Source organism: Trachinotus anak, unplaced genomic scaffold (assembly GCF_046630095.1).
Source record: "Trachinotus anak isolate AG129_WGS33_773 ecotype Australia unplaced genomic scaffold, CSIRO_AGI_Tana_v1 ptg000012l, whole genome shotgun sequence".
Taxonomy (NCBI): Eukaryota; Metazoa; Chordata; class Actinopteri; order Carangiformes; family Carangidae; genus Trachinotus; species Trachinotus anak.
In genome coordinates, this window is record NW_027273863.1 from 27,491,191 (window position 1) to 27,505,577 (window position 14,387).

At 39.5% G+C, this 14,387-nt stretch overlaps 1 protein-coding gene and 1 long non-coding RNA gene across 2 annotated transcripts in view; one reads left to right on the forward strand and one right to left on the reverse strand.

Annotated features, from left to right (window-relative positions):
- LOC139628550 (uncharacterized) overlaps nucleotides 1-14,387 on the forward strand; it is a 352,652-nt gene that overhangs the window by 183,702 nt on the left and 154,563 nt on the right. The gene's annotated exons all lie outside the window — the stretch shown is intronic.
- LOC139629766 (uncharacterized) lies at nucleotides 5,734-11,489 on the reverse strand. Its single transcript, XR_011693039.1, has 3 exons — nucleotides 11,209-11,489; nucleotides 7,866-8,074; nucleotides 5,734-7,127 (listed from the first exon to the last, which is right to left on the reverse strand). It is a non-coding gene; the product is annotated as an uncharacterized lncRNA (long non-coding RNA).

The window sequence follows — 14,387 nt, forward strand, 5'->3', positions numbered from 1 at the left end:
GCCCTTCTCCTCAACATCAAGCTGATTGTGCTTTTAGTTCCTCAAACATTTCTGCTCTGGACACACTAATAATCTCATTGGCTGAGCTGGACTGAAGTGGGTGGGGCCAAGTAATCACCTCTATGTAACTTCCTCAGTGAGATTAAAATCTGTCTTGTTTCTCATCAGTCCACAGACACAGTCTCTAAAACTCAGTCTTGTAACAGAGTGTGACTCCCTCTAGTGGATGTTGTGGAGTATTGTGTTGTCTTTGCGCCAAAGGTTTTTGTACAGAGTTGTGTTGTTTCCTGTCACTGTGGGCCTCACAGCACAGTAGTACACAGCAGAGTCTGTCACTGCAGCAGAGGAGATCTGCAGATCCATTCTGGTTCTGTCACTACTCGCATGAACTGACAGTCCAGAGTTTGTTTTATTTTGAGTTCCCAAGTGAGAGATGAGGAACTCTGGTGGTTTTCCTGGATATTGTCGATACCAGAAGAAATAATCACCAGGTGACAGTTTGGAGTATCTGTAGGACAGAGTAACAGAGCTGCCTTCTGAACTGAACTCTTCAGTCTTGACTGGAGTCAGGTCTTGACAGCTGACTCCTAAAGGAAGAGAGAACTCTGTTATAAAGTTGCAGACGTCTCAATAAATGTTTCACCTTCCAAAAATATTGAAATCAATCTTTTCCTTGCTGCAGAATCTAACATACCTGTAACAATGGAAAGAAACAGTAGAGAAAATCCACAATGATCCAATGACAGCATGTTGAATAAAGGTGATGTTGATGGTTTGTGTCTTGAACTCTGCTGAATATGGAAGTTCCTCTCTCTTCTATAGCTCAGTAACAACTCAGCTCCTCCCTGAATCTCTCCGTCTCCTCTTAGATCTGTATTTTCTCTTCTCTCTCTGACTCTTCCTCCTGGTTAACAGACTGTAGCAGCTTTTTGTTTCCTCTGTAGAAATAGAAGGATGTCAGATTGAAAGACGTTTTGAACACCAGCTCTCACCGTTTCATAAAGACACTAAAACACAAGTCCTGCTGCCAACATAACAAGTTTTTAATAGAACGTAGAAACAGTTATCCTCAGCAGAACAAGAACACAGTGTTTATATTGATGAGTAATATGACCCAAAGGTGAAAATGAGAGGATCTACACTCTAAGAAAAAACCAGTAGAAAAACAGAAAATGTACTGGTAATTTTCTGCCAGTACATTGCCTGTTATTCTACAGACACCTTCCGTCGACCTGATAATGGACAATTCCGTAGATTTACAGGATACAGTCTGTACCTTTTACGGACACTTCTGTCAACCCTAAAACGGATAATTCTGTACATTTACAAGATATTCTCTGTAACATTTACGGACACTTCCGTCAATCAATCTGAATCCACCACAATATACAAATTGAACAATGTTTTTTTTTTCTTTCTTCAAGTAACTTGTGTAAAGACATACTCTTAAAAGTGCATTCATTGACTTTTTTTCTGATGAAACAAAGTGCATTCAATGTTTATGCTATAAACAGGTTAACAAAAAACAATATACATGTGCAAACCACTGTTTTAAATAAAATAGTGAAAAAAAGGGGGAACATATTATATATATAAAACTTGGTATCGGTATGGCAGACAGGAACTTCAGCAGTCTTGGAGGAACATGTTGCTGTTTTGTTCCCTTCATCTTAGCCTTGGACCCTCGGTCAGGATTGATTCCAAGGAAAACTCTAAGGAAATGGAGAAATATTTTAGTTACACATGCAATTAAATGAATGAAACAGAACTACAGAGTAACATGCAGACAAGGTTGAGATGGAAAAATACTCATACTCCAGAATTTTGCTGCTGATCAGTCCTGCGGTTTGCGAGATCAGCGATGGACAGACAGGCACACAGACGACCCTCTTATAGACTTCTGTCTGTCCACAGCTAATCTGTGCCAAATGACCAGCAGTCATCTGATTGATGGTAATTGAGACACACGCAAAAATACCACCATAATCGTAATTTATTATTGTTTTTCATTTTTGGTCTGTTCATTCCCACCGCCATTCATCTGAAAATGAACGCTACTGTTGCTAACCAGTAAACCAGACAGCATCAACCACAATAGCATCAACCAATGGCAAATAAGACGTTTTTTTGGGTGAATGAATGTAAATATTTCATCATCAAAAATAACATGCACTTCTGCGTACTGCGGACTAGGGGGTGTAATTTATGGCACAACAGACATGAACTAGACAGAGCGTTTCCTGAAGAAAATGCTTGTGAATGCTGAAGGCTGAACGCCATTGCTGAAGCAATGCTGAGTCAGCTGAAGAAACTGCTGAAGCAATGGTGAAAAGGCTGACGCTACAGCTGAAAAGTAGAACTTGTATGCTGAGAGATGAATGACTTTTAAAGTGCTAAAAGCAGAAGAAATGTTAAAAAGGCAGAAGAAAAATGTGAAAATCCTGCATGTTTAAGTGTTGAACTTTAACAGTTGAAGAGTTGAAATGGGCTGCTATACGCTGGAACCTGACAGCTTAAGAACATTTGTTTGAGATTAGTGTAAAAAATGTATGAAAATATAAACAAAACAGAGAAATATGTAATGTGAAGATTGAAATGGTTGAGAAAGGGGCTGAAACTGTTGGACATGAAAGAGTTGCATAAGCCAATGTCATGACATGAAGAAGCTGTAAATTCTGAAGTCTTCATCATGTGAACAAACTCAAATGTATTGAATAGAAAGACATTGTTGAAGACGTTTTAAAATTCCCCTCAAATGTATGAAATCACTGAGGGGCTGAATTGACAGCAACAGTAATCTCAAGAACTAGGCTGTATTTCTTTTGGCAGAGCAATAAGGTCCAGGTCAGCACAACCAGTGCAAAACTATAACTCCAACTGTTACACTTACCTTTGTATGGATTCCAACGTAATCGACATCTCCTCTGGGTATTTTATGTTGCAAACATAAAACATGGAGAAAGCGTAGCTCAGGGCCACAATGGGGGAAGTGATGTGGTCATTGACAACTTCCTGATCAACAGCAATTCTGAAATGCCGCTCACCTTAAACATATGTCTAACAAAAATAAAATGACTTAATTAAAGAAAAAAATTATATCACGTGCACTTCAAAAAAACACTGTAAATCTTCCATATTCTGACTATATACAGGTTTTGGTTAGAACAAGTGTAAAATACCTAGAAAAGGTATTCAGTATTTTTTCTCAGACTCTAAACTGTACATACATTTTAAGGTTTTGTCCTTAAGAATCTACATAGTTCTGAACACCATTAAAAATAAATCAACAAACTCGCACCTTTTCAGCAATGCACTACATGAGCAGAACTAAAACCTGAGCTTGCTGGGATGCACAAATGATACAACAGACTACAAACCAGGGAAGTGAAGTCTTTCTGTCAGAGGAAGTGACGTCTGCGGGAAGCGTGTTGCTGCTCTCCCTGAACTCAGCTGATCCCAGTTCTATTTTTCTATTTTTGTTTCTTCTTCCTTCACTACAGCTGCTAATTATCTGCTGCAGTGTGGAGCTTCTGCTCGACCCCTCTTATCTCTCCTTCTGTTAGTGAGGTTCTCACTGAAACAGCTGTTTCACGCTAGCTCTGTTAGCTCCTTTAGCTTAGCAGTTAGTGGTGGCTTCTCTCCTGCTCCATGTTCAGCTCCTCCTCTGCCTCCTTCAGCAGTGATGCTTCATGTAATAGATGTAGTTTGTTCTCAGTTATGGAGGCTGAGGCTCAGAGATCTGGACCCGGTGTAGCTCCCCCCCCCCCCAGCAGCTCCGAGCAGCGGGAGCTCAGGGCGGAGAGAAGGAGCAAGAAGAGCTGAGTATTCAACAGAGATTCATGTGGAGTCGGTGTGAACTTGAGCTGAAACAGTGTCGGACAGTTTCCTCTGGGCCCCTCCCTGACCAGCGGGGACATGAAGCCGCTGGTTATCAGCTGGTGGGTTTGTTGATAACTGGCAGACTTTCTGGGGAAGACCTGGTCTGATTAGAAACATACATCCCACGCTGGATGGAGCTGCTCTCTTATCTAGAAACTTCACTGAGTTTATCAGAAGCCAGGACCATCCAGAGCTGAGACCAGGAGGCAGAGCCGCAGTCTGACTCTCTGCTCTGAGCCTCTTAGAGCAGTCGCTGCCATTCACCCCCTACAAACTGTGTCTGTCCCCCACCACTTACATTTAAATATAATAAATCAAAAGTGAACAGAGGAGGAGTTAGACATGAAAACCTAATAAAAATTAACACAACTGTTAGTCCAGAACCAAATAACAGGAAGATTAAATGTGGATTATTGAATATCAGATCACTCTCATCTAAATCTCTACTAGTCATTGATCTGATAACTGATCATCACATTGATCTGCTCTGTCTGACTGAAACCTGGCTGCAGCAGGATGAATATGTTAGTCTGAATGAATCAACACCCCCCACTCATGTTAATGTTCATATCCCTCGAAGCACAGGCCGAGGAGGAGGGGTGGCAGCCATTTATCACTCCAATTTATCAATAAATCCTAAGCCTAAGGTTAATCATAATTCATTTGAGCCTTATTCTTAGTCTGTCTCAGCCAAACTGGAAAACACAAAAACCAGACGCCTGTAATATACCGTAATTTTTACGGTATTCATCTGTAAAATGATTTTACAGCAGTAGACTGTCAACCAGAAATACAGTATATTTCTGTATTTCTATAATTTACAGTAAAGAGCTGGCAGCAAGGACGCCAGCAATATACTGTAATGTTACGGTATTCATACTGTAAATTGACTTTACAGTGGTAGTCTGTAAAATGATCTTTAAATGATTTCACAGTCTAATACAGTAAAAAAAAAAAAGCAGCATATTTCTATAATTATTTGGGAATTACAATAATATTCTGTTTAAGTTGTTACTTTAACTTTTCACAGTTTACTGTAGACAGAAGACAGTAGGCAGTTTCCTAAAATATCAGTCTTAAATGCAGTCAATATTAGATCTTCATTATTCTCAGGGCTATAGACAATTGCTTAAGCATTATTGTAAATATTGTGCAAAATAAGCAATAAAACCTTAGAGAATCAAAATCATTTATTTCAAAAAGAAATATCAACGTGAACTGAACTGAATACTGCTACTTTAAATACATGGAAAAAAAGAAAAGAGATTTCAAGTAGCAAACAGAAACAACCCAGTAGTGTCTGCTTTAGACTATGGCAATAAACTTAAATTCTTAAATTGCTTGTCAGAGCATAACCTGCCTGTCAGGGCATGACCTATAGCTGACTTTTTGGGCCAATGTCAATATTATTTGATATTGTCTTTAACACATAAGTTTGAACACTTGTTCAATAACACAATGGGTCTAAGAAAAAGACCGATGCAAGAAATACAGAGGAAATAAGAGTTTAACCTATCCTGTGAGGTATACTTCTGTTCTTGCAAAAACACATTTAAAATACAATCTCAGAATTTTCTGCAATAAACTATCTGCTGCCAGCAAAAATATAGAACAGTAAGAGAATTTTTAAACACATCATTAGCAATATTTGGAAAACTATACTATTAAGACTATTTTCAAAGTAGGAACATTACCGACCTTTTTGATTACATGAGTAAGAACATTCAACTAACCAGCATGTGTTTTTCCTCTTAAAATAGTCCTGTGAATAAGATTACAATTTCCTCAAAACTCATTAATTTAGTTATATATAACCATCTAATGATGTCAAGGAATGAAGGGGGTTTTACCTCTGAATGAATTCCAGAGTACAGGCTGCCTCATCTTGATACTGAAGGTTGAATATGTAGTAGATTGCAAACACAGCAGCAAGTCCTGTTGCAAATGTTGGTGTGATGCCCTCAGAGATTATACGGCCCTCAAGGGTGATCCTCCAACCTCCAACTGTGACTTGCCCTGTTACACCTGAAACTTCAAGTCATAGCAACATGAGAATGCATCTCACCTTATGTAAACATTTGTTAACTCAAGATGAATGACCAATATGCTATATAATGTGTCTATCAAAGGATCTAAATGAAATGTATACCATGAAGTATCAGGCAAGGACTTGCAGGAAGACTAAGAGTCGTCTCAATGTCAGCTGCAGTGGCATACACCTGTAGGGAACAAATACATACATGCAACATTTTTAAGATGAAAAATTATAAAAAGGTGAATAATTAGTAAACAGTGAAAGAAAAAAGAAAACCTACATCTGCAAGAAGGATCAGCCCGGTTAGGTCCTCTCCAAAGTGTGCCATGAGCAGCTGAACAACACGAAGTGCCACCTCATTATCCTCACCTTTAGAGATGACATCCTTGACATCTTTGTTAGTAGGTTTTTCCCTGAACTATTGTGTGATGGCTCTTCCACATTCCTCCATACTGAGTTCCAAGCTATGAAGCACATTGATGTCTGTGAGCAACTCAAAATGTGCGTATATATACCTTGGCGTGAAAAGAAAAGGCCATTTGCTTTTCACATCTTCAATGTCAGGTGGTGGAAGTGTATTTATATGGCGACGTTGTAGAGAGAATGTGAGACTCAACTGTTTCTTCTGGGGGGAGCTGAAATTTTGTACATCCATATGTGTCAGTTGGACCCCTCTTTTGTGTAGAGGATCGGTGGCGTGAAAAGCTTACATCACGGTTCACATTCTCAATGCGGTTCTTCACTTGAATCAAAAGTGATGTGTAACCTCCACTCAGAAGTGACCCATTTGGTGTCATATCAGCAAAAGTCTTTGGGTACTGCCTGATGATATTTTGAACCACAGTTAGACACTGTGTGCAAGTGGGGTTAGCTTCATACCTTCTCATTTCATCTGTGAGTACTCGTACCATCTGGCGTCGCTCCACTGGTTTAGGTCTCTTGCCATCTGCAATTGCAAAACTAATTTCCTGTGGCATTTGTTCCCAAGGGACCTGGAATGTTTCTGGCCATGTTTTCCGTATCTGAGATGTGGAAGGTCTGTTGGTTGGCTCACTGTTTCTTGCCTGGTTTGAACATGATGCAATGGCCGATAGCTGTGATGAGCTAGAATGAGGCGGAGTGCATAATAATGGTAATGAAGACTCAGACGACGACAAATCACTTGGTGATGAAGTTGGAGTGGCTTGTAAATCCAATGTAACTATCTCGATCTCTAAAAAACAAACAAAAAACAAACAAAAAAAAGAATTAGGGCACACAATTAATAAGCTATATCAGTCACACATTTGGCCAAAAGTCGACTTAACTCTTCTTATACTAGGCTTATTTGAAAAGTTTAAAGGTGAATTATGTGGTTTAAGAAAAAAACCCACTGATGATTAAACAATAGAATAAGTTCTCCAGAACACTGTTTGAAGCTAGAAAGTTGGCAATGTCAGCTGAATATAAACAATATAAAACAGTATGAAATTGAGTTGTCCAATGTCAGTTTGTTTGTTCAGTTTATTCAGTCAATAAAATGAATTCAATTTGTTTATTTAATTTGTTTATGTCTGAAAATAATAATAATTAAAGATTTTTCTTGCCCAAAACGACATTGTGCTCCCTTAACCTTGAAATAGATAATGCATCAAGTAAGAGAGTGAGAGGAAGCAATGAAGCATTCTGAGTGACAGTTTAATTTTGATAAATTGCCCAATACAATGCATCAATTTGATTTGAATATGATAAAATATGAGGTGAATGCCATTTTAAAATGTTTATGAAAATGAACTAAATAAACTCAGTATGGTTTCTGTTATGTTACATGTGGCTCCCACTGTTTATGGATTAATTATGGTCATTCCCTATGCCTGTACCCTATGTTAACATGGTATCAGCCTGATACTAGATTTTTTTAATTACAAGTGCATCCCCACTTGAATGCCACATTAAACTAGCCATACATTACCCAATTTGAATGCATCCAAGAGTTTTCAGCACTGGATAACAGGTATCAGATCTGCAATGTCTTCCTGTTGTACATATTTTAAGTCTTCTTTTGACTCCAAGCCGGAGCTCTGAAGTATCAATATTATTTGCCACTGGGTCTCTTCAGACAGATTTGGCAAGGTCTTGCAGATGATCTCTTTGATTTCTTCACTCAAGTTCGCCATCATTCTGGAACAGAGGGAAAGAATGGTGAAGAATTATCAGTGGTGTGCCATGGACAGTGTACTCAGGCAAGGGATAGTAATCTAGCAGATTCTCCTGATTATTACAACAGTAGCTTCTCTGCATCAGTGTGAGGCTGTAAACACCCATGTCAGGAATACACTGGGCATGATACTTTTCAGCAATAAAATATACTGCTGAATCCTTATGAACGAGAACCACTTTGATTTTTCCAGTAACAAGCCTGCCATCGTCATCATCAATCACAATGAGCATGTTCTTTTTGTATTTGGTCCCCTTCACAGTCACTTCATTTACTATCAGAGTGTTTGTGGACTCAAAATTGTGATGTGCAACTGCCTCTCTGATTACATTATTGTAGTCTTCTGAGAAAAACTGCATGCCCCTCTCCACTGAAACAGCTGGAGGGAAGAAGGTACCAGCACTCAGAAAGGCCTGCAGAAGCTGATGTCTCTCTGCAAGCGTAGAACATGGATTCTTAAAGTTGTGCAATTTCCTCAAACACTGCTTAAAATATGTGTGTTTGCTCTCGAATCTTAAAGTCCATAGGCGAATAAGGGGCCCAAACTGGATAATGAGCTCAGGATAATGACTGACATAATGATGTTTGGGCTTCAGTGGGTTGTCAGGAAAGGTTTGAATTCGGCAATGCAAATATTCATCAATCAGAACTCTTAGGTAGGCTATCTGGCCATTTGAAATGGCAGGTGCACAAATGAGGTCCACAACTTCTCTAAGTAGCAAAACCAACTGCCGTACATCATCGTCACCTGGATTTTTTACTTTGTCTCCAATCAAAACGGGCAACATTCTCAGCAAACACCAATTCTGCACAGCATGTCCCCCGAGTTTTCCACCCTCTGGATTAACCTCACACGGTTTGTCATTAGCATCCCTACCAAGATACTTGAACTGATTTATTTGTCGATTCAAGTCAAGATAGCTGAACATTTTATCCACCTTAACAAGATGGTTAATGTACAGTGCCAGATCAGAGGATACAATACCTTCAAAAAGATCGTGGCCAAGACATGGAGGTAACCCTGGCTGACATACATGGAAGTATTTGAGTGTATTAAACATGGAGTCAAATTTAACACCTCCACTAGATGTAGACTGTCCTTCACTGCTCTGAACACGATCTCTGTACGTCTGTTACGTACGTTTTGTGCCTTGGATAAGAGGATCTGCATGGAATGCTTCTCTGCTGATATCACAGTATCTGCAGAAGTGTAAACTCCTGCTGAAGTTTTCCACAAAGCCTCCTATGCTATGTGAGCCCAGGTTGTCACCTGCAATGGCACACAAAGTTCCCTTGTACACCTTTCCATCAGGCAGGGTAACACCATTGAGCTCAAGATCTTTAAGGTCATTGACGAGGGTGCCCATAACCAAGTCTTGACCAAAATACTTAAAATCGTGTTCTTTACAGAGAAGAACAAGTTGCATTTGATCAGTGCTGGATCTGTTGTGTGGCATTAAATCTGCAAGACCTAGATACACTGCAAGTATCTTGTGTTTTTTCTTTCCAGATCCCAGTGGGTTTACCACTTCAAATGCATCCTGATACAGGATCAAGCTCAGGGATGAGCTTTCAGTCTGGAAGAGCACATTCTCAGCCATATTTCTGCCATCCCACACATCCTTAAGAAAATCCTTAGGACCAATACTGGAGTGTACTTGCTTATATTATTCCTGCACTGATTGGCAATGAAACAGAGAATCAATTGTTTGTTTAAGGGAACATACTGGGCAAAACACTCTTTGCCTGCCTCATTCTGACCTAGACAGATCTGAACTGGCTCAACATGGTTGAAGCTCTTCTTGAAAACATTTTTTCTTTTCTGATTAGTTTTCAGTGGCTCAGTGTTGCAGGTCCTAAAGAGATCCTCATTTTTCATGACTTCAATCACATTGTTTGTGTCAACTTCTGAAATCCCTAGTGTAATCAACATCTCTTTTAGTTTGAAAAACAAATGTGACTGGCTTATATCATGTATTTCCTGAAAATCTTCAATAATTGTCTGGATGACACAGGATGGAAGCAAACTCTTTACTTGCAATTTCAAATAAAATAGGGCTACATTTTTAAAGAACTGTGATTCATCAGCAATTTCTGGGTAAATCTCTTGTTCATCACCTGCATCACCGGGAGGATCAATCTGCATATCAGACTGATCTTGTTCACTCTCGTAGGAAACACCAGGATTCACAACGGACTAAACCAGATTTTCCTCAGTACCATTTTTATGTTTCCGACTCATGTGTGATGTGAATGTCGATAAGACTGTCAAGCTTTTGCCACAGTGTCTATAAGGACAAGCAACTGTTTTCCCCTCTCTAATGTGTGTTTTCAAATGAGAGTAAAAGGCTGTCAAAGTCTCACACTTTGCACTGCAGAAATCAACATGACACGTTAGATCAACCACACCAGACAAAGTAGGCCTAACTACACGTTTGTTATGACTGTAAGTGTGAGACTTAAATGTTGAAAAGTTTTGGAAAGACCAACTGCAATCTGGCAAAACACACTTAAAAATTTAATTAGGTGTATTTTTATGAATCCTCATGTGCCTTACATATGCCACTATTGTGGCACAGTTAAGACAACAGATCTGACAGGGGAACATTGTTACTGCCTGATGGTAAGTTCCTTTTCATCCACAAACAAGTATTAGTCTTGATTACAGTAAAATATGTCAAGCAGGAAGATCATTTCTGGCTTCTTTTTAGTGCCACCATATCAGTCTGAACGCTGAAATGTTTAACCTTCACTTAGTTGCAATGCTAAGATTATGAAAGAAAAACCACAGCTGATGCAAAATGGTTTAACAAATCGTATACAGAGTTGGGAAAACTAACATCAGGATATGTGACTGTCACAGAGAAATAAACAAAATACATTTACAAAGAGTCCAGAAAGTCAATATTTTCACAGCAATTTTCCATTTTAAATGGAAAAGTACAACCCTATAAGCCTTGAGGATTCAAGTGTCTCTTTTACCGAACTAGCTTAATTCTGTTAACTCATTGTAAAACACACTTCATTAAAAGTCAACACAAACAAAATAAAAATAAAAGAAAGAAAGAAAATATTTTATAGATTTTAATTAATGTACCGTTTAGATGCAAGACCAGAAATGTTGGTGATAAAGACCGATTGTGCGTCCTGTCGTGTCTCTTCTGGAAAATTTCCAAAAATACTGTAGTGTCCCGTAATTTAAAACAGGAGCATACCGTTTACGGCCTCTATCCTGTTGCTCCAAGTTAAGAAGCCCACAATACATTGCTAACTACAGTAGTAAACTATTAAACATGAAGACAGTATTTTAGTGTTGAAAACTGGCTGTAAATTTACAGCAATTGCTTACAGTGTAGACGTTGACAGTGACAGCCTGAGTCATGCATTTAATTCAGTATTAGACTCAATTGGCTTCTCTCAGGGTTCAGGAGGCAGACCCCCTTTCTACCTTTAAGATCAGGCTTCAAACTGTCCTGTTTAGTAAAGCTTATAGTTAGGGCTGGCTCGGGTATGTCCTGACCCATCCCTTAGTTATGCTGCTTTAGAGCTGGACTGCTGGGGGATTCCCATGATGCACTGGGCTCTCTCTCTGTCCTCATTCTGCAGGTCTCTCTGCCTCTGGAGCAGCAGGATCCAGATCCACCACTACTCATCTTTACTATTAACCACTGATGATAACCTATTGATAACACCGTTACATACACAGCTGTTCCTGCTCTCTCGCTCTCTCTTTTCTCCTCTCTCCTCCCCCACCCCCCCTTTTTTATGTCCTCCTAAACCCAACCGGTCAAGACAGACCCCCCCCCACCCTGAGCCTGGTTCTGTTGGAGCTTTCTTCCTGTTAAAGGGAGTTTTTCCTCCCCCCTGTCACCAAGCGCTGCTCTTTGTGGGAACTGTTGGGTTTTTCTCTGTAACAAAGTAAGGTCTGGACCTGACCCTGTAAAGAACCTCAAGATAATGTATATTATGATTTGGCGCTATACAAATAAAATTTAATTGAATTTAATTGAATTAATACACCTGTGGAGATGCAGTAGAAATAAAGGTGTGAACACGAAGATGTTTCACTTTTCTGTGGAAAATGATGAACATCAATATTTCATCTGATTTCTGATAGAAATCAGTGTCGCCTTAAAATCGTGTTCAGTCATGGTTTAATACACAATTTTCATAATACAGCACAAATATATTCCTGAGAAAAACTTTGAATCTGAAATGATGAACAGAAAAGTCATTTTTACTTTGTTTAACACAGTTTCAGTTTGTTGTTGATGGAGTCTTGTGTCTGAAGCTTCATCCAGGTGGTTTGTCATTGATGTGGATTTGCTGCTCATGTGAATCCTCCCACAGTGTTTCATTAGCAGCTGTAACCACAGTGACTCTGAGAAAACAGGAATTAGCAGAATCCATCTGATATCAAGCTGTGCTTTGAATACCACTTCCCTCCTCTTTGAAGAGGAGTCAGATATCTGTCTTCAGGTTTTTGTACAGCCTCTTCTACACTTTGTATCACTGTGTTTGTAGAGCACAGTAGTAGAGAGCTGTGTCTGCCAGGGTTAGTCTGCTGATGGTCAGTTCAGTTGATGAGCTTGTTGTTTGGGTTTGATATCGATTATTAGGAATATATTCAATATGACTCACTGTTCCCTCTCCTTTCAACAGTATAAACTGAGGAGCCTGAAGGTCAGAATCATGTCTGTACCAGTGAAGATAAAAACCACCTGCTGTTGTCTCATATTGACATGTGAGTGTGACAGATTGTCCTTCTCTTCCACTGACTTCATCTCTTACAGGAGAGATTTTGTCTCCAGCTATTAGTCCTGGAAAAAGTAGAGAAAATGAAGCCATTAGACTAACATTGTCCATGAGGCTGAGAGGAGAAGACAGTGGAAAATGTCACTGTACAGTGTTACTCTGTGGACACAAACAGCTCAACTGTAGCTCACATCACAACTACATTGTACAGGACTTCATCACAAAGACACATTATTGTGCCTTTTCAACTGTGAAAGTGATCAAATGGAGGTCAAATATCTTGTTGCTACAGCAGGTGAACTGAGACTCTCATTTGTTGTCAAACTCACCAATGAAGTGAGAGAAAAACAAAAAGAGGTAAAGCAACATGTCTTTAGAGGAGTTGAAGCCAAACAGACAGCAGATGAACAATGTTCTTCCACTGCAGGAGAATCCAACAACTAAACAGCCTCTCTGCTGCACAGCCCTTCTCCTCAACATCAAGCTGATTGTGCTTTTAGTTCCTCAAACATTTCTGCTCTGGACACACTAATAATCTCATTGGCTGAGGTGGACTGAAGTGGGCGGGGCCAAGTAATCACCTCAGTGAGATTAAAATCTGTCTTTTTTCTCATCAGTCCACAGACACAGTCTCTAAAACTCAGTCTTGTAACAGTGTGTGACTCCCTCTAGTGGATGTTGTGGAGTATTGTGTTGTCTTTGCGCCAAAGGTTTTTGTACAGAGTTGTGTTGTTTCCTGTCACTGTGGGCCTCACAGCACAGTAGTACACAGCAGAGTCTGTCACTGCAGCAGAGGAGATCTGCAGATCCATTCTGGTTCTGTCACTACTCACGTTAACTGACAGCCCAGAGACTGGATTCTTCAATATGTCCCCTGACTCCTGATGAGAGATGAGGAACTCTGGTGGTTTTCCTGGACATTGTCGATACCAGAAAAAATAATCAGTGCTAGTGCTACTTTTATTGGAGTATCTGTAGGACAGAGTAACAGAGCTGCCTTCTGAACTGAACTCTTCAGTCTTGACTGGAGTCAGGTCTTGACAGCTGACTCCTAAAGGAAGAGAGAACTCTGTTATAAAGTTGCAGACGTCTCAATAAATGTTTCACCTTCCAAAAACATTGAAATCAATCTTTTCCTTGCTGCAGAATCTAACATACCTGTAACAATGGAAAGAAACAGTAGAGAAAATCCACAATGATCCAATGACAGCATGTTGAATAAAGGTGATGTTGATGGTTTGTGTCTTGAACTCTGCTGAATATGGAAGTTCCTCTCTCTTCTATAGTTCAGTAACAGCTCAGCTCCTCCCTGAATCTCTCCGTCTCCTCTTAGATCTGTATTTTCTCTTCTCTCTCTGACTCTTCCTCCAATCACATATTGTCACCAAAACAGTGGAAATTTATGTATAAAAATAATTTGATGAAAATTAATCATACCCAGAGAAAATGAGAGGACCTAGGATTGAACCTCTTCCATGCAGATAAGAATAAAATCCATTAAAATCAAAATGTATTCAATAT